Source organism: Molossus molossus, unplaced genomic scaffold (assembly GCF_014108415.1).
Source record: "Molossus molossus isolate mMolMol1 unplaced genomic scaffold, mMolMol1.p scaffold_m16_p_15, whole genome shotgun sequence".
Lineage (NCBI taxonomy): Eukaryota > Metazoa > Chordata > Mammalia > Chiroptera > Molossidae > Molossus > Molossus molossus.
Genome location: NW_023425350.1, coordinates 61749710 through 61770515, shown reverse-complemented (window position 1 = coordinate 61770515; position 20806 = coordinate 61749710). Strand labels below are relative to the sequence as shown.

General features: G+C 37.6%; 1 pseudogene; it reads right to left on the bottom strand.

Moving 5' to 3' along the window:
- Positions 1-6371: 6371 nt before the first annotated feature.
- LOC118630563 lies at positions 6372-8348 on the bottom strand (annotated as a pseudogene).
- Positions 8349-20806: the final 12458 nt, after the last annotated feature.

Sequence of the window (20806 nt, the reverse complement as noted above, 5' to 3'; positions counted from 1 at the left end):
TGTTACAATTACCTACAATATTCAGTAAGTAATGTGCTGTACAGGCTTGTGATGTAGAAGCAAGCTATACCGTATAGCCAAGGTATGAAGTAAACCATATGATCTAGGTTTATGTAAGCACATTCTATGGTGTTCAAACAATGACCAAATCATATAACGAATTTCTTAGAAAATCTCCCTGCTATTAAGTGATGCATAACTATAATACACTAAGTATGGGTTTATTGTATACTTGGATTCATTACTGGAATATTGGTCAATGTAATGAAAATGCAAAAAAATGTGTTGCACAGAATACCACAGGTCCAAATGGTGTCACTTATGCTAAAGCCAAATCTACATTTAATACTTGACCTAATTGCTTTTTCAGCCCAAATATATAATCTTAATCAACCAGTCTGGAATTTTCTGGTCAGCACCAATTAAGTAATTTATCACATGGGTCCTCCTCATGCCCTCTACCCCAATAGAAAGAAGAGGCAATCTACAAGATTAAAAAATATATATCTTTGAGCCCTGACCAGTTTGGCTCAGCGATTCGAGCATCAGCCCATGGACCAATTAGTCACGGGTTCAATTCCAGCCAAGGGCACCTACCTTGGTTGCGATTAGTCCCCGGTCTTGGTTGGTGTGCGGGAGGCAGCCACTTGATGCGTCCCTTTCATGTCGATGTTTCTCTCTCTCCCTCTCTCTCCCTCTCTCTCTGTCCCACTCTACTGAACAAAAGTGGAGAAATGTTCGTGGGTGAGGATAAAAATAAATAAAATAAATAAAAAATACATATCTTTGGTATTTCCTTCCCCTCTGAAAGAAGATATTCTGGTCCAAAACTGTCTGAAAATAACCCATTCTTTTCTTTTGTTAATAGCTCCTTTACCCCAGACTCACAGATACAGAGAACAGACTGATAGCTCTCAGAGGGGAGGAGGGTTGGGAGGCTGGGTGAAAAACATGATGTGATTAATAAAAAAAAAAACCTCATAGACACAGACAAAAATATGGTGATTACGGAGGGAAAGGAGTGGGTGAAGGTAGAAGAGTGTAAAGGGGTAAATGGGGGATAAATGGTGATGGAAGGAGACTTGACTTTGGGAACACACAGTACAATATACAGATGATGCATTATAGGATTGTACACTTAATAATTTTTATTAACCAATGACACCTCACCAAATTCAATTAAAATAAATAAATAAATAAATAAATAAATAAGAGAGAGGGAAAAGAAAATGAAGAAGGGAACTAGAACTGACTGGAACCCAGACTGGGGGCTACATTCCAGGGTCATGATATGATATGAGTGAATGCCAGACCGAGAGAGTCGGTAAAAGACACCTGAAGAGCGGCAAAAGGCTTGCAGTGGGATATAGTAGTAATTATTAGCTAGAATCTGGTTGAATGAACAATGTACTTGGATCAGATTCTAAACATGGAGAAACACATTTGACGAAATCAGATGGCCTGGGTTCCAACAGTGCAATTAAAATCTCAGAAGTCACTTGGCATTTGTAAATCAGAGCCCTGATTGAGCAAATTTGTCAAGGTCACCTGGTTCAGCAAAAGCAGCTTAGGAATTCGTTTAAAGTGGTGGTTCTAAAATTTTATATGCATAAAAAGCACCCAGGGAGCTATTTTCGAAAGTTGTTCTTAACCTTAGCCATGCATTATTATCATCTATGGAGTGTTTAAAAAGAACCCATGGCCAGGTCACACTCCAGACCAATTAAACCAGGCTCTCTTGGGTTGGGACCCAGACATCACTATTTTTTAATCTCTGTGGACCAATGTACAGCCTTAAATAATATCCAGTGGTTTGAAAGAAAAAGAACCCTGGAGAGTATGGTTATGAAAAACTGTAGGAAGGCCAAGTACCTTGTCATTTAACATGTATAACAGGTATTTCTCATGCAGATGTATGCAGAGATTCATTTGTGAAAATCTGGTTTATAAAAACATGATATAGCCCTGGCCAGTTTCTCAGTGGTTAGAGCGTTGGCCTGCAGACCAGAGAGTACTAGGTTCGGTTTCTGCTAAGGGCACATACCTCGATTGCAGTTTGTCCCGGCCTCGGCCCCGATTGGGGTCGTGTGAGTGGCAACCAGTCTATGTGTCTCTTTCACATTGATGTTTGTCTCTCTCTCTTCCTCCCTCTCTCTTCTGCTCTACCTGAAGATAAATGCAAAAATGTCCTTGGATGGGGATTCAAAACAACAACAACAACAACATAAAAAACATGATATAATTTCGGGGGAGATCCTTAGAAATTCTATAAAGACTCTTTGAACCTATACATCCCCACAGTCCCAGTGCAAGTCTTTAACAGTTAGAGCATCCCACTGGGGAAACGAAGGCACCATATATCACTAGGAACCAGTTTATAAGGCAGCTTCTCAATGAGCAATGCTCTCTGCCTAGCGAGATTCCTTCCACGTGTGTGCTTGGTGAGCTTCTGCTTTTTCTGATACAGTTAACGTAAACCTCATACTCAGTTTCCTCCTTCTTTAGAGACATGTCAAATTAGTATAATACATATCATATAATTGTTGGGATAATTAATGAGGCAATATAAATATACTGTTATTCACTAAAGTCACAGAATTTCGGGTTTCATGAGTTTTTACCCAGTGTCCTTTTTGTTTGTTTCAGGATCCCCTCTAGGGTACATTACATTCAGTTAAATCATCTCCTCAGGCTCCTGACTGACACAGTTTCTGATTCTGTTTTGGATGTTTTAAGGAGTACTGATCATGTATTTTATAGGCTGTTCTTCTGTTGAAATTTATTTATTTTTTATTAGACTAGGAGGTATAGGTTTTGAGGAAGAAGACTGCAGAGGTAAAGGGCCATTTTTATCACATCATATCGAGGGTATATGCAGTCATTGTGGTAAGTCAGAGGTAGTGTTGTCAGGTTTCTCCACAGCAAAGTTACTCTTTTTCTCTCTTTTTTCTTACTGCTCTTCTGTACTGTGATCTTAGCCTTTTTGTTTGCTTGGAAAATTTTTTCCATCCCTTTACTTTCAACCTATGTGAGTCTTTTGTTGTGAGGTGGGTCTCTTGTAAACAACATCTATGTGAGTCATGCTTTCTTATTTAGTCAGCTACTCTGTGTATTTTTATCAGAGCATTCAAACCATTTACATTTAAGGTGATTATTGATATGTACTTATTTATTGCCATTTTTGTTTAGTGTGGCTATATTTTTCTTCCTGTTTCTTCTAATAATCACAGCAGTCCTTTTAACATTTCTTGCAGTGCTGGTTTGGTGCTAATATATTCCCATAGCTTTTTTTGTTTGTTTGTTTTTTTGTCTGGGAAGCTCTTTATTTGACCTTCTATTTTGAATGATAGCCTTGCTGGGTAGAGTAGTCTTGGATTCAGATCCTTGTTTTTCAAGACCTTGATTACTTCATGCCATTCCCTTCTGGCCAGTAGTGTTTCTGTTGAGAAGTCAGCTGAGAGCCGTATGAGGGTTTCTTTGTAGGTCACCTGTTGCTTATCTCTTGATGCCTTTAGGATTCTCTCTTTGTCTTTAACTTTTGGCATTTTAATTATTATGTGTCCTGGTATAGGCCTGTTTGGTTTCTTCTTACTTGGGGCCCTCTGTGCTTCTTGAACTTGAATGCCTTCTTTCTTCACCAGGTTAGGGAAGTTTTCTGTCACTATTTCTTCAAATATATTCTCTTACCCTTGCTTATTTTCTTCTTCTTTGGGGACTCCTATGATGCAAATGTCATTACGTTTCCAGTTTCCAGTTGTCCCACAGTTCTCTTAAGCTGTCTTTCTGTTTTTTAAGTGTTTTTTCCTTTTGGTTTTCTGATTGGTTGATTTTTTCTACTCTGTCTTCTAATTCACTGATCCAGTCTTCAGCTTCCTGTACTCTGCTGGTTAGTCCTTCCAATGTGTTCTTTATTTCTGCTATGTCATTCTTCATTTCCACTTAGCTGGTTTTCAATGTTTCTATATCTTTACTTATGGTGCTAATAGCCTTACTCATGCTGTTGATCTTCCTCAAGATCATGACTCTGAACTCTACCTCTGATAATTTGCTTAGCTGCATTTCATTGATCTCATCTTCAATCTAGTTCTCTTGTTCTTTCATTTGGGATTTGTTTCTTTGTTTCATCATTTTGGCTATCTCAGTGGGTTTTGGAGCCTGCCAAGTTTTCCCTGTGGGTGTTGGTGTTCTGCTGTTTGTGGCTCCCTCTATTGGGTTTGAATGAGCGTGGGAGGGCCACATTAAACACCATGGTCAAGTCTATTTTCCTGGGTAGATTTGCAAGCCCAAGAAAGGTTCATTTATCCTCTAGCTTTTTGCATGGAGGCTATCAGTCTCAGTTACTCAGGGCCTTGGAATGTAGCCCTCTGATTTTCTGAGTAAGATGATTTCCAGAGGGTGAGACAGATGCTAATGAGCCTCAATTTGCATTTCTTTGGCTCACCTGTAGGGGCTGAATCTCTGAGAGAGGGATTGCTCTTTCTCCCCCTGGCTCTGGGAAGGAGCAAGCTGGCCACCGACCTTTGTGGCTGAGACTCAGCAAAAGCTCTGAGCGCCCTCCAAATTCTGGGTGTCCCCACAGAGTTCCAGTCCAGAGCACCCTCTCTCTGCTGGAGCCCAAGGTGAGTGGCTGTTGCCAACCTATTGCTCTGTTCTGGCCCTCTGTGCTATGGAGCAGTCTTGGAATTTTAACCCCGAGGGCACTGCTCACTGCTAAGGCACTGCTGTCCATGGGTTCCCAGCCTGCCATCTTCTCACACCTCTGCAGATCCTACCAGTGTCCCTGGTTATATGGTCCTTTTCTGCTGCTTTTATGTTTTTGGTTTTTTTTCGAGGATTTGTCTTTATTTTAGTTGTAATTCCAGTTTGGTCCTGGGAAATCGACTATGTAGCTTCCATTCACCCCGCCACCATTTTTTCTCCCCTATACTGTGATCTTTGGAAGGAAGTCATGATGCATGCCTTAAGGAGTGGGGAATTATGTTTCCCTTCCTTGAGAGTAGAGTACTTACATATATTATTTGTAATTCTTCTCAGATTAGTCTCTTATTTCTTATTTATTTATGTATCTGATTATTTATTTATACCAGTATGGACTCATACATATTTATTTTGTACTTTGAGGCATAATTCAATACTATTTAATTTATTTTGTTTCTCAAATTTTTCTAACTTTGGCCATGGGGAAAACTTCCAGTTGGCTTTTGTATTCGCTTGACATACCCCTATTAAGGTTCAAGTGGGGGGTTTTCTTTGGAGCACTCCCCTACTTTCTGAAGCATTTCTACTACAAAATGCTTTAGATTTATCTTATGTATTTCCTGCCTTAGCCCTAGAATCAGTCATTTTTCCAAAAAGACTATACTTTCAATGGATAATAATATTAGAAACCAAGATCTAGATGCTAGGTGTACTCATTATTACTGGGGTGTTGTTTATAGACCTTGTCAGCTCACAAATATATGGTGTGTATATATTAATTTATGTAAATTAAAATATCTATCAAAATTTATATATGTAACAATATGTATCCATATGAAGCTAGTTATGAGTTTATGCTACTATCTCCAACTCTATTACCAAAGGATAACCCTAGCCTCCTCACCTATCTATACACTCCCACTCCAACAGGGAGCAACCTGGCTGCCTCTATCTGGCATCTATGTTCTTAATTTTCCAATTCCATTATGCATGTTTCATGGTTTCAGAATTGTTAGTTTATGCCCCATGGAAAATAATTTTTTTTAACTGGAGTACATTGTTTATGAATATTTCCATGTGCTTTTAGTCTTAGAGGTCACTCATTTCCAAAGTTAATTAGGTCAGTACCTTACTCCTATCACACTTTAATGATATTTCATACATGTCTAACATATTTTAAATTTTTTATTTATTAATTTTAGTGAGAGAGGAAAGTGGGGAGAGAGAGAGAGAAGAGAGAGAGAGAGAGAGAGAGAGAGAGAGAGATGTTTATTTCTTGTTCAACTTATTTATACATTCACTGGTTGATTCTTGTATGTACCCTGACTGGGGATTGAATCCATAACCTTGGCTTATCTGGATGACACTATAACCAACTGAGCTGCCCAGCCAGGGCCTTTTGTAACATATTTAGAATCAACTGTCACATTCTGCTTTACATTTGAGATCCTCAGACTTTTAATTTCTTTTTCAATTTGTATATATACAAAGGTTTATTCTTCATGCCGTATAGTTCTGTAGGTTTTGACAAATGTTTAATGTCTTATATTCATCATTATGGTATCGTACAGTAAAGTTTCATCATTATACAATGTTCTCTGTGCTTCAGTATTTAACCTGCCAACTCTAACCTCTGCTGAATCTCTGACAACCACTTATCTATTAAAACTTATTCAGTGCATTGTAACTAAATTGTCAGGTGTTTCATGCACTCCCTCTTGATCTTGCCAGGCAACTAGTAGCTGCCTAGATCACATCTTCATGTCTTTACTGCTACACTTAATCTGCTCAATCTCTGAGTCTTTCATTTCCAAGTAGGGAGTTTGAATCTTCTACTGTTCACCCAATTTTTGGCAACTCTCTCTGTTTATTCCTGTTACAAGTTTGTCTTGCTGAACATCAGGACTTTTATTTTTCTTCAGTCAAACATCGTTATCTTCCTCATCTTCGTTCTTACTTCTTCAGAAGAAGGTGGCAATTCTTTGGCTAGTTTTATCACCATGTTTTAAAGATATTCCAGCAAAATGTAAAACTGCTGGTTGGTAGGCTAGAAGAAATGAGAACTTCTCCATGCTGATAGGCTCAAGGCTCTCCAACCATAATTTGAATGGTTCACAGTCTTATGTTAATTTTGAACCATGTTTTTGAGGTCTTTCTATTCAGTGGCTTCTTCAAAGAATTTCTCCAAAGTTGGCATGTATACCTGTGTCTCTGATTTACAGGCTTCTATGTTACCAGGGCAGAGGTTCCAAAGCCTTGCTAACTCCTCATGTCCCATCAGAATCTTTTTCTTGCGTTCTTCCCCTAGGAAGTCCTCTGGTAGTGTTCCCTTGTATACTACTCTTGTTTTTTTCTTTCACAAAACTTGGGCAGCCTTTATTTTCCCATGAGTTCCAGTTTTCTTCAGTGTTTAATATATGCTCTATCTTTGAAAATCTTTCTCCACCAGATGAGTTTTTAGATAGTACTCAATAAACTGATGTTAAAGTCTTCAATCCAGAGTGATTGCTCATTATTTAAAATATAATTGAACTTTTGAATTTTACCTGTCCCTTAAAATACTGAAATAAAATGAGGTATTGATATAAGATGTGTCATTGAAAGTTAGTCTCACAATTATAAATCCATCATTTTTTCATGTGTTAAAAATCTTGCAAAATATACATGGTCTCCTCCTGTTTTTAATTATTCCAACTTGTTTCTTGAGGACTGAGTATCATCCAATTTATAACTCTTGAAAACAGCTAGAATTTCCTCTGGATACCAGGGGAAAGTTTTCCATGAAATATTCTCATGGCATTGCACAGGATTCTTGCAGTAATGCTGAACTGACCAGAATTTTCAATATAGGTTGTCATCAATTGAAATAGAGCAAGTTAACGGAGCTTCATCATCTCTCTTTTCACCTTCTTCTACATCCATTACTTATTCTCTATCTTTAGTGTACTTCTAACCCAACGTGCTTTCCTGCTCATTGGTATTGAAAACAGTGACATTTTCCAGATTAATCTGACTCTGCTAGTTAAGACCTGATTTCTCAGATAAAGGAAAAAGCCTGGCCAAAAACAGTTGAATTTGTCTACAGAAGATTGTATTCTGGGATTTTGATAATCTTGAGAGATCAATGCACGTGCATGGTAAATAATTTTTTCCAGCACAATAGAATGTACTTGAGCTCCAAATAGCAATATTTTTTTTCCACAAAATTAAATATTGGGTCACACTGGTCCAAAGGAAGACAATCTAAAACATTTCCCAACAATACAAAAGGTGTAGATGTGGTACAAATACCTTCAGTCATTCCCTCAATCAAACATAATAGCTAAAATGTTTTCACATGATGTATAGCTTAAATGTTTTTAATACCAATGAGCAGGAAAGCACCTTGGGTTAGAAGTACACTAAAATGTTAAGAAAAACGATGCCTTAATGTTGAGTCTTCTAATCCACAAACATTTATTTTTTCTTCTAGAACACCTCTGAAAATTTGGTCAAGGGTACCTTTTCTTTTTTTCCAATTCACTGCCAGGTAACTGGATGAAGGCATTCAACAATGGCTTCATATTTTTGCTGTTCAGGGCCTCTCTGGTGGACTTTGTAAACCACCACTGTGGTTGGAGTAAACTGAAGAGTAGGGGTGTTAAAGCCATTAGCTGCAGGTGCCCCTCACTAGACTTTTTATTGGGATTGTGTTTAACCTATAAATCAAATTTAGAAAAACAATGCCTTAATGTTGAGTCTTCTAATCCACAAACATGTAAAATGTCTTTATTTATCTAGATTTTCTTTGATTTTTTATCTTAGTGTTTTGCAGTTTTCTGCATTACATTCTGTACATTCTTAGTTTGATTTACATCTAAGTATTTCTCTGTGGAATTGTTGTTATTAAAATGGTATAATTTTTTTTTTTAATTTTACAATGTAATTGTTTATTGCTGGTATCTAAGAAAGCAATTAAGAGTTTTAAATTAACCTTGTATGCTGCAACTTTGCTATAATCACTTATAAATTCCAGGATAGTTTTTTGTTTGTTTGTTTTTACATAGATAATTAGGTATTCTGCCAACAAAGGAGGTTTTTATTTCTTCCGAACAAATGTAGAAACATTTGTCTTATCTTATTACACTAGTTTGAAATTTCTATAAGGAATGAAGTAGTAGTGGTGAAAGGGTGTATATTCTTCCCTCTGATTATTCCCAGTCTCAGTGGAAAAGACTTCAGTTTATCACCATTAAGTATGGTATTAACTGCACATATTTTAGATGTTCTTTATCAAGTTTGCTGATAGTTTAAATTATAAAGTGTGTTGGATTTTGTCAAATCTACATCAAAGTGGTATAAACTTGAATTTTCTTTTTTAACTTGTTAAATGTAAATTATAATTGATTGATTTTCAATAGTTGAACCAGTCTATATACATGGAATAAGTCCCACATGGTTGTGATATACAATTCTTTTTATATACTGCTGGATTTGGTTAACTAATATCATGCTGGAAGTATTTACATTTGTGTTCATCAGAGATAGTGGTCCATAGTTTTACTTTCTTATATTGTCTTTATCTGATTTATGTTTTAGAGTAATTATGGCTTCAGAATAAATTAGAAGGTGTCATCTCTGCTAATATTTTCTTGCAATTATTGTATAAAATAGATAATTGCATCTAATATACACATTTAGTGTATTCATTTCTCCCTGAGCACAGAATTTGTTGTATTCTACAAATTTGGATGTTTTACTTTCATATTATTTTATTTAAACTTTGTTTTAAATTTAAGTTGATACTTATTTTTTGGCTTATTTGTCATTCAGAAGTATGTTGTTTAATCTTTAATAAATTTGAAAATTTCCAGTTAGCTTCTTATTATCATATCTAGTTTAATTTCATTATGGTCTGAGGATATATTTTGTATTATTTCTATTCTTTTGAATCTATTTAAGGTATTTTTATGGTCTAGAATGTGGTCTATTTTGGTGAAAGTTCCATGTGAGCTTGAAAATTTTTATTTATTGATGTTGGATGGAATATTTCATAAATATAAATTAGATCAAATTAATTGATATTATTGCTCAAATCAACTACACTTTCATGGATATTTTGCTTTCTTAATTCTACCAGTTATTGAAAAGAGAGTGTTGAAGTATTTAACTATAATTGTGGATTTGTACATATCTTTTTGCCATTCTATTAGTTTTTGTCTCATATTTTGACTCTTTTTAGATTTAATAAAGTTGTAAACTTAGAAAGGCACAACTAAGGAAAACTAACACAAGAACAGATATAAATTATTGCTCTATTTGGTATGGCTCTACAGTTAAAGTGTTGCCCCATGGGCCAAAGTGTCATGGGTTTGATTCTCAGTCAGGGGCATGTACCTGGGTTTCAGGTTCTATCTCTAGCCCCTATTGGGGTCATGTGAGAGGCAACCAGTGGATGTGTCTTTCTCACATGGATCTCTCTCTCTCTCTCTCTCTCTCTCTCTCTCTCTCTCTCCCTCTCTCTCCCCCTTTCCCCTTCCCTGCCTCCCCACCTTCCACTCTATCTAAAAATCAATAGAAAAATATCCTCAGGTGAGGATTAAAAAGAAGAAGAAGAAATTCTGAACATTTACATGTCTATTAAAGTAACTGAATTTGTAATTAAAATCTTATACACAGAAAACTCTAGATCCACATCAATCAATGAATTCTACAAAATCTATATAGTGAGCAACAGGGTTTATTATTTAATATTTACAATCAATAATTTATTGAAAACGTCTAAACAAATTTCTTACAAAATTCTGCATTTGATATTCCCATATCACTCTCTCTTGCACTTATGTGCCACATTTTCCCCATGGATAGTTATTTTTCTCAAAGCTCTGAATCGTCTACTGAATAGTTTGTGAAGTGGCTCTCTTAGAGGGTTTAACTTTTGCTAGACTGAGTTTTCTGCTATTCAATGCAGCTAAAGTCTCTCCACTTTGAGTTTAGGACTGTTGTCTTGTCTCTTCAGTGTGAGGAGCTGACTATAAAAGAGTTGTCATTGAACACTGTCCTTCTTTCATGACACTGAGCATTTTGTACAGTCTGACTCCTCACACGAGCCTCAGCATTCCTCTCTGAATAAGGGACTTAGCATAAGTTTTCACCAAATCATTTCCCAAGGACATATTATTGGTATTCCTCAAGAGATTTTAGCCACATACATCCTATTTTAGAGGTTATTCCATCAGAGTTTTCTTGGAGTTTGGCTGAATATCTGTTCATGGCCATTACAGACCTAGGGGTTCTCCCTAGTGGGGTTTGTTCACATTGTTTACCATGAATTAAAAATGAAAGCATTCCCACAGTGATTACAGACTGAGGGGCTCTCCCTGTGTGCATTCTCTAGTACAAAGTTGAGAGCTGTTGCTGAAGACTTCTGCATTCCTTATACTTCCAGTGTGAATTCTCCTATGTCACCTATGGTCAGACCACTGACTGAAGGTTTTGCCACAGAGATCCGATACAAATGGATTCTCTTTCATCCGCACATGCCAGATGGGAAAGGAGACTTCGGGATCTTTCACATCAATTACAGTGTGTTTCCTCAATTTGTGGGTCCTCGATGTGTTCAAATGTTCAAGCTGACTGAGGTTTCTTCTACATTCATTACACGTTTAATACCATGTCATCTCAGGTCAGAGTATTTACTGAAGGCATTCATGATTTTTTCTCCATTAAGAGTTCCTTCATGTTGTCTAAGGGCAAAGTATTTACGGAAGGCTTTCCCACAATGATAACATTCATACAGTTGTTCTCCAGTGTGTGTCATTTAGTGCTGTCTGAGGTTAGATGACTCACTGAAGGCTTTCCCACAGAGATGGCATTCACATGGTTTCTCTCCAGTGTGAGTGAGACTGTGTTTTCTAAGGTCAGAACTTTGGATAAAGGCGTTCTCACAGATGTAGCATTCATACGGTTTCTCTCCAGTGTGCGTTGTCTCTTCTAAGACTAGAGCAATTACTAAAGGTTTTTCCACAGAGATGACACTCATGCGATTTACTCTCGTGTAAATTTGCTTATGTCAATTAAGGTATGACTGGTCATTACTGGATTTTTGCTGACACAGGGCTTCCTTTCCATGTGAGCTAAGAAATACTGAGTCACTGTAGAGCTATGAGTGAAATCTCCCAAACCATTATATTCATAGGGATCCTCTGAAGTGTGAAATTTCTGCAGTGACATGATTATAAATGTGTCTTTTCTGATATGGTATGTGACTATCATTTTTTGCTTTTTAATGGCACTTTTCCAGCCTGCAGTCTGGCCTTGGAGAAGTCCAGCTCCTTCACTCCACAGCTCTTCTTGCTCCAGTTGGAAAGTCACTTCTGATTTGCAGATCCAATGCCCCAGGGAGACCAGGTGACTGATGTTCTCCAGCATCACATCTCTGCACAGCTTTCTCTGGGGTATATCCAGCAGGGTCCACGCTCCCTGGGTAAAGTCTACAGCCACATCTTCAAATGTCACTCATTCCAGTGGCTATGGTAAATGACTCAGCTATGGAGTGACTTTCTCTGGGTTTTCACTCCCAGACAGTCCAAGCACTAAGCAGGCAAAGCCTTTAAGGTGTCAGCTGCACATGTCCATGGTTCAGAATGTTCAATAAGCATCTTTCAAAGCAGACAAACTCTGGAAATTTTAATCTTCTCTATAATGCACAGGAAGGAGAGTATCCTCAGCATCACAGAAACAGGCAGTGTCAGAGTGGTTGCCAAGCTCTGCTCTCTGCCCACTGTATGCGTGTACAGTGATGAAGAACTTGAAGCCTTTGCCTTCTCAAGCAAGGTAAGGGGCCTGATGCACTGGAGAGTTTATTCAGTGTCTGGGAGATGACAGCTGAATTCTGGGCACTGCTTCCTCTTGTTTTCCCTTGAGTCACTTAACAAGGAGGACAGTGCTTTCGATCAGATCTAGGAATCACTGTACTTTGTGCTTCCAAGTGATAGGCATCAAAGAAGGTCATGAGTCAATGAGAACTGTATACAAAAAAGCATCTCAGGAGCTGAACTTTCTTCAATTATGGAAAACCCCAGCCAGGTCCCAAAAATGTCCCAAATGCCCTGTGCTGAAAGTGGTAGAGTGGAACACAAAGCAGAGAGTGGAACAAGACACTCAGAGCTGGGAAAGGCAGTAGACTTAAGGTTCAGAATAGGTGGGGTTTTAGAGGGCTGGTGGGCAGGGCATGGTCCTTGAATCTGGCCACCTTCCTGGAGGCCAGATTGTCTCTGCATTCACTGGAAAGGGGTCTCTACCAAACATTTAAAGAATATATCTTTTTATATCAGCTTTTCATTAGGGAACAAAAAGAAATGTCCAAGTCCTCAATGATGCTTGGAATTTCATGATTCCAAAACCAAACAATGGGATCATAAGAAATAAAACTTACATATTGATTGCTTTCATAAATACAAATGCAACCATTATAGCAAGCTCAATATAACAATACTTAAAAAGAACACTACATTATGGTAAAATTCTGTTTACTTCAAACTTTAAGGTTGGTTTAACATTGAAAATCAATCGGTTATTTGACCATATAACCAGAATAAGAAGAAAACATTATAAAAGGATCTTAGGAGATACAGAAAATTGCTTTTGATAAAATTCAATATTTAAAATTCCTCTTTCTAATAGTTTGTTGTTTTATTGAAACATAACTGATTTTTTCATATTAATTTTGTATAAGGCAACTGTACTGAATAACTTCGTTTTAACAATTTTTTGGTGGAGTCTTTAGGATTTTCAATATGCAAAATTATGTTTTTTGTAAATAGAGACAATTTTACTTCTTCCTTTCCAGTTTCAATATCTTATCATTATTTTTCTTGCCTGATTACTCGGGCTAGGTGACATTGGGCACTTTTTATTTGTTCCTAATCTAAGAGAAAAAGTTTTAGACATTCACCAATGAGTATGATGCTATCTGTGTGCTTTTCATATTATTATGTTGAGCTGTGATCCTCTATGCCCAATCCATTATGCATTTTATCATTAATGAATGTAAATTTGTCAGACTTTTCTTTTGCATCTATTGAGATGATCATATATTATTATTTTTTTTATTATTCTATTAGTGTATAAATTAAGCAATCCTTGAATCTCAGTGATAAATCCCACTTGACCATGGTGTATGATTCTTTTAATGGGCTGTTGAATTCAGTTGGCTAGTATTTTGTTGAGAATTTTTGTACCTATATTCATCAGGAATATGGGCCATTAGTTTGTTTTTCTTGCCTGTGGTATCAGGATAATGAAGGTCTTGTAATATGGGATTGGGAGTGTTCTCTCCTCTTCTTTTTGTTTTTTTGAAGGAATGGCATTAATTCTTCTTTAATTGTCTGGCAAAGTTCATCTGTCAAACTATCTGATCCTAGGCTCTTCTTTATTGGTTGGTTTTTGATTACATATTAAATCTCCTTACTCTTAATAGTTTGGTTGGATTTTCTATTTTACCGTGATTCTGTTTTAATAAGTAATATGTTTTTAGAAATGTATCCATTTCTTCTAGGTTGGATATAATTATTCTAATAGCCTCTTATGATCCTTCTTAATTCTGTTGTATCAGTTACTGTCTCTTTTCTCGCCTATAATTTTATTTATTTGGGTCTTCTCTATCTTCTTGCTTAGTCTTGCTAAAGTTTCATCAGTTTGTTTATCTCTTCAAAGAACCAACTCTTGGTTTTGTTACTCTCTTCTTCTGATAATTTTCTATCCTCTATTTTATTTAATTGGGCCATAATCTTTATTGTTTTATTTCTGTCGCTAAATTTGAGCTTAGTTTGTTCTTGAAGTATAAAGCTAGTTTGTTTTAAAGTCCTTTTTCTTTTGATATACACATTTATTACTGTGAATGTCCCTGTGAGAATTACTTTTGCTGCATCCTATAACATTTTGTATGTTTTTATTCCATTTTTATTTGTTTTAAGAGACTTTTTAAAATTTCTATTTTAATTTATTCTTTGATGCATTAGTTGTTCAGCAGTGTATGTATTAATTATATGTATCTATAAATTTTCCAGCTTTTCTTCTGATTGATTTTATTTTATTCCATTGTGTTCAAATCTACTTAATTTCCTGAAAAATATTCTGTGGCTTAATATATGATGTAGCCTAGAAAATGTTCTGTGTGCTCTTAAGTATGTATACATGGCTGCTGTTGCTCTATGATAGGTCAGGGACACAGATAATGTCCCAAAGTTGGGCAGTTTAACAGCCTGAGCTTGACTATCTAACAGGTTGCTGGCTCCACTGTAGGGCAAGATTGCTGACCTGGCTTTTGGTTGATATGGGCCTCTAGCTGGATCACTCAGTTGGGTGGGGCTATGGATTATGCTCTCTGGTTGAGTAGGGTCACTGTCCAGGCTCCCTTGTTAGGTGAAACTGTGGGCTATGTTTCATGATTAGACTGGGTTATTGACTGGGCTCCCGGCTTGGAAGAAGCCTCAGGCTACATTTAGCAATCAGGCAAGGTTATAGGCTGAGCTCTGCTCTGGACAACACTGTAGGATGGGCTCCACAGCTGGGTGGAACTGTTGGCTATATTCTGAGGTTTCCTGGTGTCACTGTTAAGGGTCCCTGGTTGTGAGGGGCCAGAGGCTATACTTCACAATTAATCAGAACTGTTGGTTTGGATCCCTTCTCAGCAGGGCTGTTGGATGGGCTCCAGGGTGGCCTGGATTCTCTGGTTCAGCTTTCTGTTTGGTGGGCAATAAGAAATACTAAGCTGTTGGGTGGGATTCACATTTTTTTCCCTTCCCAGACAGGGCTGTAGAATATGTTCATGACTGGTATGTCTTGCTTACTGGAGACCAGCACTACCTACCAAATACCCTGGCCGAACAGGATCACTAGCTCCGCTCTGAGATGAGCAGGGCCTCTCTCCTCATAGCTCCTGCAATCATGTGTGAAAGATGCCTCACAGCTACCTGGATTCTCTGGTGAAACTTTCTGGTTGAGCTGGACTAATGGCTATATATTGGGATTCAAATTTGGTTTTGTGCACTGGTAGAGGCATAGAATGAGCTCCATATTTCACAAAGCATGATGGCTGGTGATGTGAACTGGGCCAAACCATCCACTGAGCTCTCTTGTCAGCTGGACCACAAACTCGGCTGTGCAGATGGGCAGAGACACTGGCTAAGATTTCCACTCAGGTGTTACAGTTGCAATGAGGAGTGCACTCTGCCAATATCTGAGAGCTAGTTACTGTAAGCACACTTGCCTTCTTAGTGTCTATTTGATTCTCGGTTGTCAAGCTTCACAGATTTCCTCAGTGACACACCTGCAATTCTGGGAAGGACAGATGTCCATTTGGGGTTTTTTTTACACTCATGGGAAGACCTATAGGCCCAAAAGGGCCCTTCATTGTGGCACTGTGCTGGCCTGGGGGAGGGATGAAGTAGTAAGAGGACAGCTATTTCTCTTCTTCAAATGTGATCCTTTTTGATCTCTGTGGTTCAGGAGTTTGCTTCAACCTTACTCCTGGTTCTTGAAATTTTCACAATGATTTTTTTTATTTGTGGATAGTTGCTAGTTGGTCTTCTTATGAGGGAGATGAGGAAACAACCTATGTAACCATCTTGATGATGTCTCAACTGCTTTTCAGTATCACCCCTACAATGTGTGATACCTAATGCTGGCCCCTAGCTGTCTAGGGTTGCCTCCCAGGACAATGTCAATACACTCTGCTTTTATAGTTTTTGCTTCCTGTATTCTAATAACCAGATGACCAAAATGGGTTATTCCTTATGTAGGGCAACTCGGAGATGTAATGTGTGTCCAGCAGTAAAGGCCTCTAGGAAATGCTAGACTCTCTGTTTAACTTCCTGTGACTCTTTAACTCTCTGCAGCCTCAGGCTTGGACGACTATCCTGAAAGCCAGAATGTTGCCCAAAGGTAAACATCAGGCCCCAGAAAGGAGGTTAATGAATGTATGGAGTGTGATAACTGCTCTGATATTATCTATTAATTAGGAATTCATTGTTCTTTCTAGTGGTCTTCATGACTACCTACCATATGCTTTTACTATTAATCCCCTCAAAACAAGAGACCCTCTCCTGGGAGGGTGTGGATCTCTTCCCTGCCTGCCATCGCTTTGCCCTTGTACGTAAGTTTCTCCTATTAAAGTTCTTATGAATTTGAATAAAGCTACACATCAGTTCTTTGGAATTGATCCTGATTTTAGACTTTCGGGGCTTTCCCCCAACATCTCAGTATTTGCTCGTTTTCCCACATTAATGAACATGGCAACTAATAGGACCTGAGTGAAGGGAATATCAGATTGGTCAGGTTTTAGTAAAACAAACAACAAACAAGCAAATCACACCACATAGGACTTGAGACTCCATCTAGGGAATGCACACCTATAGTGTGAAGGTGGTTGACTAACTCTAAGCAATCTGGGAATCATGTAAGGTGGAATTGTGGACAATGGCAATAGACACTAACATGGAGTCAGAAGAAACCCAAACCTTAAATAAGCCCTACATAACTATATGACAATGTTATAGTATTGAGAAAATTGAAGGTAAATTTCTATTGTAGCCGAAAATCTTCTCTTAAAAAGTTGTATATGCTTAAATTGTGCAGTCTTTATATTTTGCCAAGAATATTTAATTATCAGAAAACCTTGTTTGAGCCCGGCTGGTGTGACTCAGTGGTGGAGCATTGACTCATGCACCATGAGGTCACCATTTTGATTTCTGGTCAGGGCACATGCCCAGGTTGTGGGCCCAATCCCCAGTGAGGGGTATGCAGGAGGGAGCCAATCGAAATTCTCTCTTTTCGATGTTTCTATTTCTCCCTCCCTCTCCCTTCTTCTCTCTCTAAAAATCAATAAAGACAAAAACTTTTTTTTAAAGAAAACCTTGTTTGAAAAGATTGGTTGTCTTATTGTCACAATATTGGGGTGGGAAATAAAGCTCAGAAATAAATTTGATGCCCAAGCCACAGAATTGGTATATAATTGATGTGGAAGCTAGAATTTGAACTTTCATTGTGGAGAATTTTTCAGAATTTTCTGAGTCTTGAAAAAAAACAAAGGATAGACTATAAGGAGAAGCAGCAGAATGTTCTTGACATATAGAATTCTTAACTACTAACCTCCCTGTTAGCTTTATAAGTAGTATAATATATTCGGAAAATTCAGAAATGTTGAAGATAATATTTTTGCTTTTATAAAATACACAACTGGTCAAAATAATAAAATCATCTACAATTACATGTTGCTTTTGTTTTGTTTGAATAGGAAAACAAGTAAGCCACGAAGGTAAAACACATTCTCTAGACCTTCCAGTGGGAATGTGGTGGAACCAGGACTGGAGTCCATCAAAGTCTAAGCACTGAACTTCTGAAAACTATGCTATGATATTTCTACTCTCATCTAATCCCTCCGTGTTTAGTTTCCCAATCTGTAAAATGGGTAAATGTTTTGGTTTGACATGTGACTCGAGGCTGCCATTGATGTTTATTGTCCAGAAGCCAGGGAAATTTTTGCCCAATTGATTTCTAAGTCCCTTCTTAGGTCTAGCTACCTATGACTCCACTGGTTTTCAATATACTCCTGAAAACAGTAGGTATTCAGAAAGCATTTGCAAAATGAAAAATGTGAAGTCCAATAAAATATACTGTTTTGTTAAGTAAATGAATTTGCAGCCATATTTGACTATATATATATATATGTGTGTGTGTGTATATATATATATATATATATATATATATATATATATATATATATTAGGTTTCAATTGTAAGGGATCGTTAGCATGTTTCTGATTAATTTTTACTTAAGTCACTCTCTGCGACCAACACATTAGGGCTGCTTCTGGCCTCAACACACGCTACTATACTACTGTTCAAAAGCTAGTCACGTTTCTTCCTCTTGTTTGGCTCTCTCTTTGTTTTTCTTTTTAAATAATGGGCCATGTGTGAATAAGGGGCTTGTAAGTTCAGAGATTTACAAGTGTCTTCAGACTGCGAAGTTGACATGAGGTTTATAAATGACCTTTAGCAGCCTTCAACCAGGACAGACAGGAGATATGGCAGCTGAAGTCTCCAACTCTGTGATCAGCAGTTTGCATCCCTGTTAGCATCTAATGGAATAATTGGCATCTTCTATTTAAAGGGGTCAACCAAGTCTGAGAACTCCTAAACACAGAGAATGATCATTAGGCAGTACTTGTCTTCTTAACCTCTTCAATTAATAGGTACTGAGCATCGTGAGGATTTTCCCAAATGACATTGAAGTGATTCCCCAGGAGTTTTCTCCTCTTTTATACGTAACTGGATGATGTATTATATATCTAGTAAACCCATTTCCATACTACGTTAGACATGTATCAAAGCAAATCAAACAGCTTCTCAACCAAAATGAAGAAATCTAGGGAGATTCCATGGCTGTTTCTTGCTTTGTTTCAACTAATGATTTTTTTTTTTTTTTGATTTTTAGAGAAAGAGGAAGGGGGAGAGAGAGAGAAACATCTACGTGAAAGGGACACATCGAGTGGCCGCCACCCACATGACCCAACCAGGGCCGGGGACAAACTGCAACCGAGGTACGTGCCCTTAGCGGGAACCGAACCTGGGTCTCTCTGGACCACAGGCCGATGCTCTAACCGCTGAGCCAAACTGGCCAGGGCATCAACTAATGATTTATAATAAGGTACCAGCATTTCCTTGAACTCATATTCTATTTTTGCTATATATTGTTTTGCTCATTTTCTTCCCCAGAAAACAAGAACAAAATTATTTCATTTTTGTAAAGCAATAACTACAGTTTCTCTAGGTATGATACTGAATCAAATTGTAGCACACATTTTGGGGTTTTTAATTTTGGTACCTTACTCTGGAGAAAAATACTGAAAATGCTGAAGTGCCACAGATTTAAATGCAATATTTCTTGGAGCAGTGCATTTTCTGCTGAAGAAACCTCATCTTTATTTCAGAAAAACAATAACATAAGCTCAGATACTGATACATTCCATTGCAATGTTTGTCACTTACTTATGTTGATGTACTTACAAATAACATCAATTTAACTTAATTATTTTAAAGGGAAAGGATGAATGAGAAGAAACCTATGGGACAAGTGATTTGGCTGCTTTTTGCATGAAAGGAGTGTCTTTGTGATCTCTCTTCTTCTCTCTTTTGGAAAATGTATGTTCTGTGATGGACTTTGGTGTCAATTGATAGTTCTGCAGATACCAATGCAGAAAGATTACCACAGAGGATATTTACCACAGGGGGAATCAGCAGAAGCACAGGATGCATGATGCCTCATAAACTCCCACTTCTTCCCCTCCTGAATCCCAAGTCCTTCCTTTGCCTCCCACCCAGTGGTTTATTTTGTCCTCAGACAGTCTATCTAGGGGAAAACTTAGGTTATTACACATGTACAATTGTGACTATTTTGGTTCAAACATTGGCAAACAACAGCTCAAGGGTCAAATCTAGCCCACTGACTCTTTTTGTATGGCTCATGAAGTAAGAATTGATCTTACAAATAAACATCTGCAATCAATTAGATAATATGGAACACTATATTTTAAGCCCAACTGAATAAAATGTTATTTCCCAAAAAAAGAATTTTATTCTCCTCATTTGAACATTTATATCACACACACACACACACACACACAAAATGACTGAATTGTTATTATATTTTGAATGTAATTACGATTACAAACTTGACAACTTAAATCAACCCACATTTAGAATCCCACAGTTCTGTGAGCCAGAAACCTGGGTGTACTCAGCTAAGGGTCTCCCAAATCCATAATTAAGATGTTTGCCAGGTTGGACTCTTATCTAGAAACTCTGAAGAGGAATCTGCTTCCAAGTGTGTTCTGTTTTTTGTCCAAATTCAATTGCTTTTGGTTGTAGGACTGTGGTGCCTGACACTTCTTGTGGACTGTCAGCCAGGACCTCTCAGATCCTTGCCATGGTCTTTCTCCATTTCAGCAACAAAGCTCACGCCCTGTGTCAAATCCTTGTCATTCTCCTAATCTCTCTGACTTTCAAACTCTGTTTCAAAGAGTTTATGTGATTTCATCCATCTCACCCCTAGATAATCCCTGTCTAA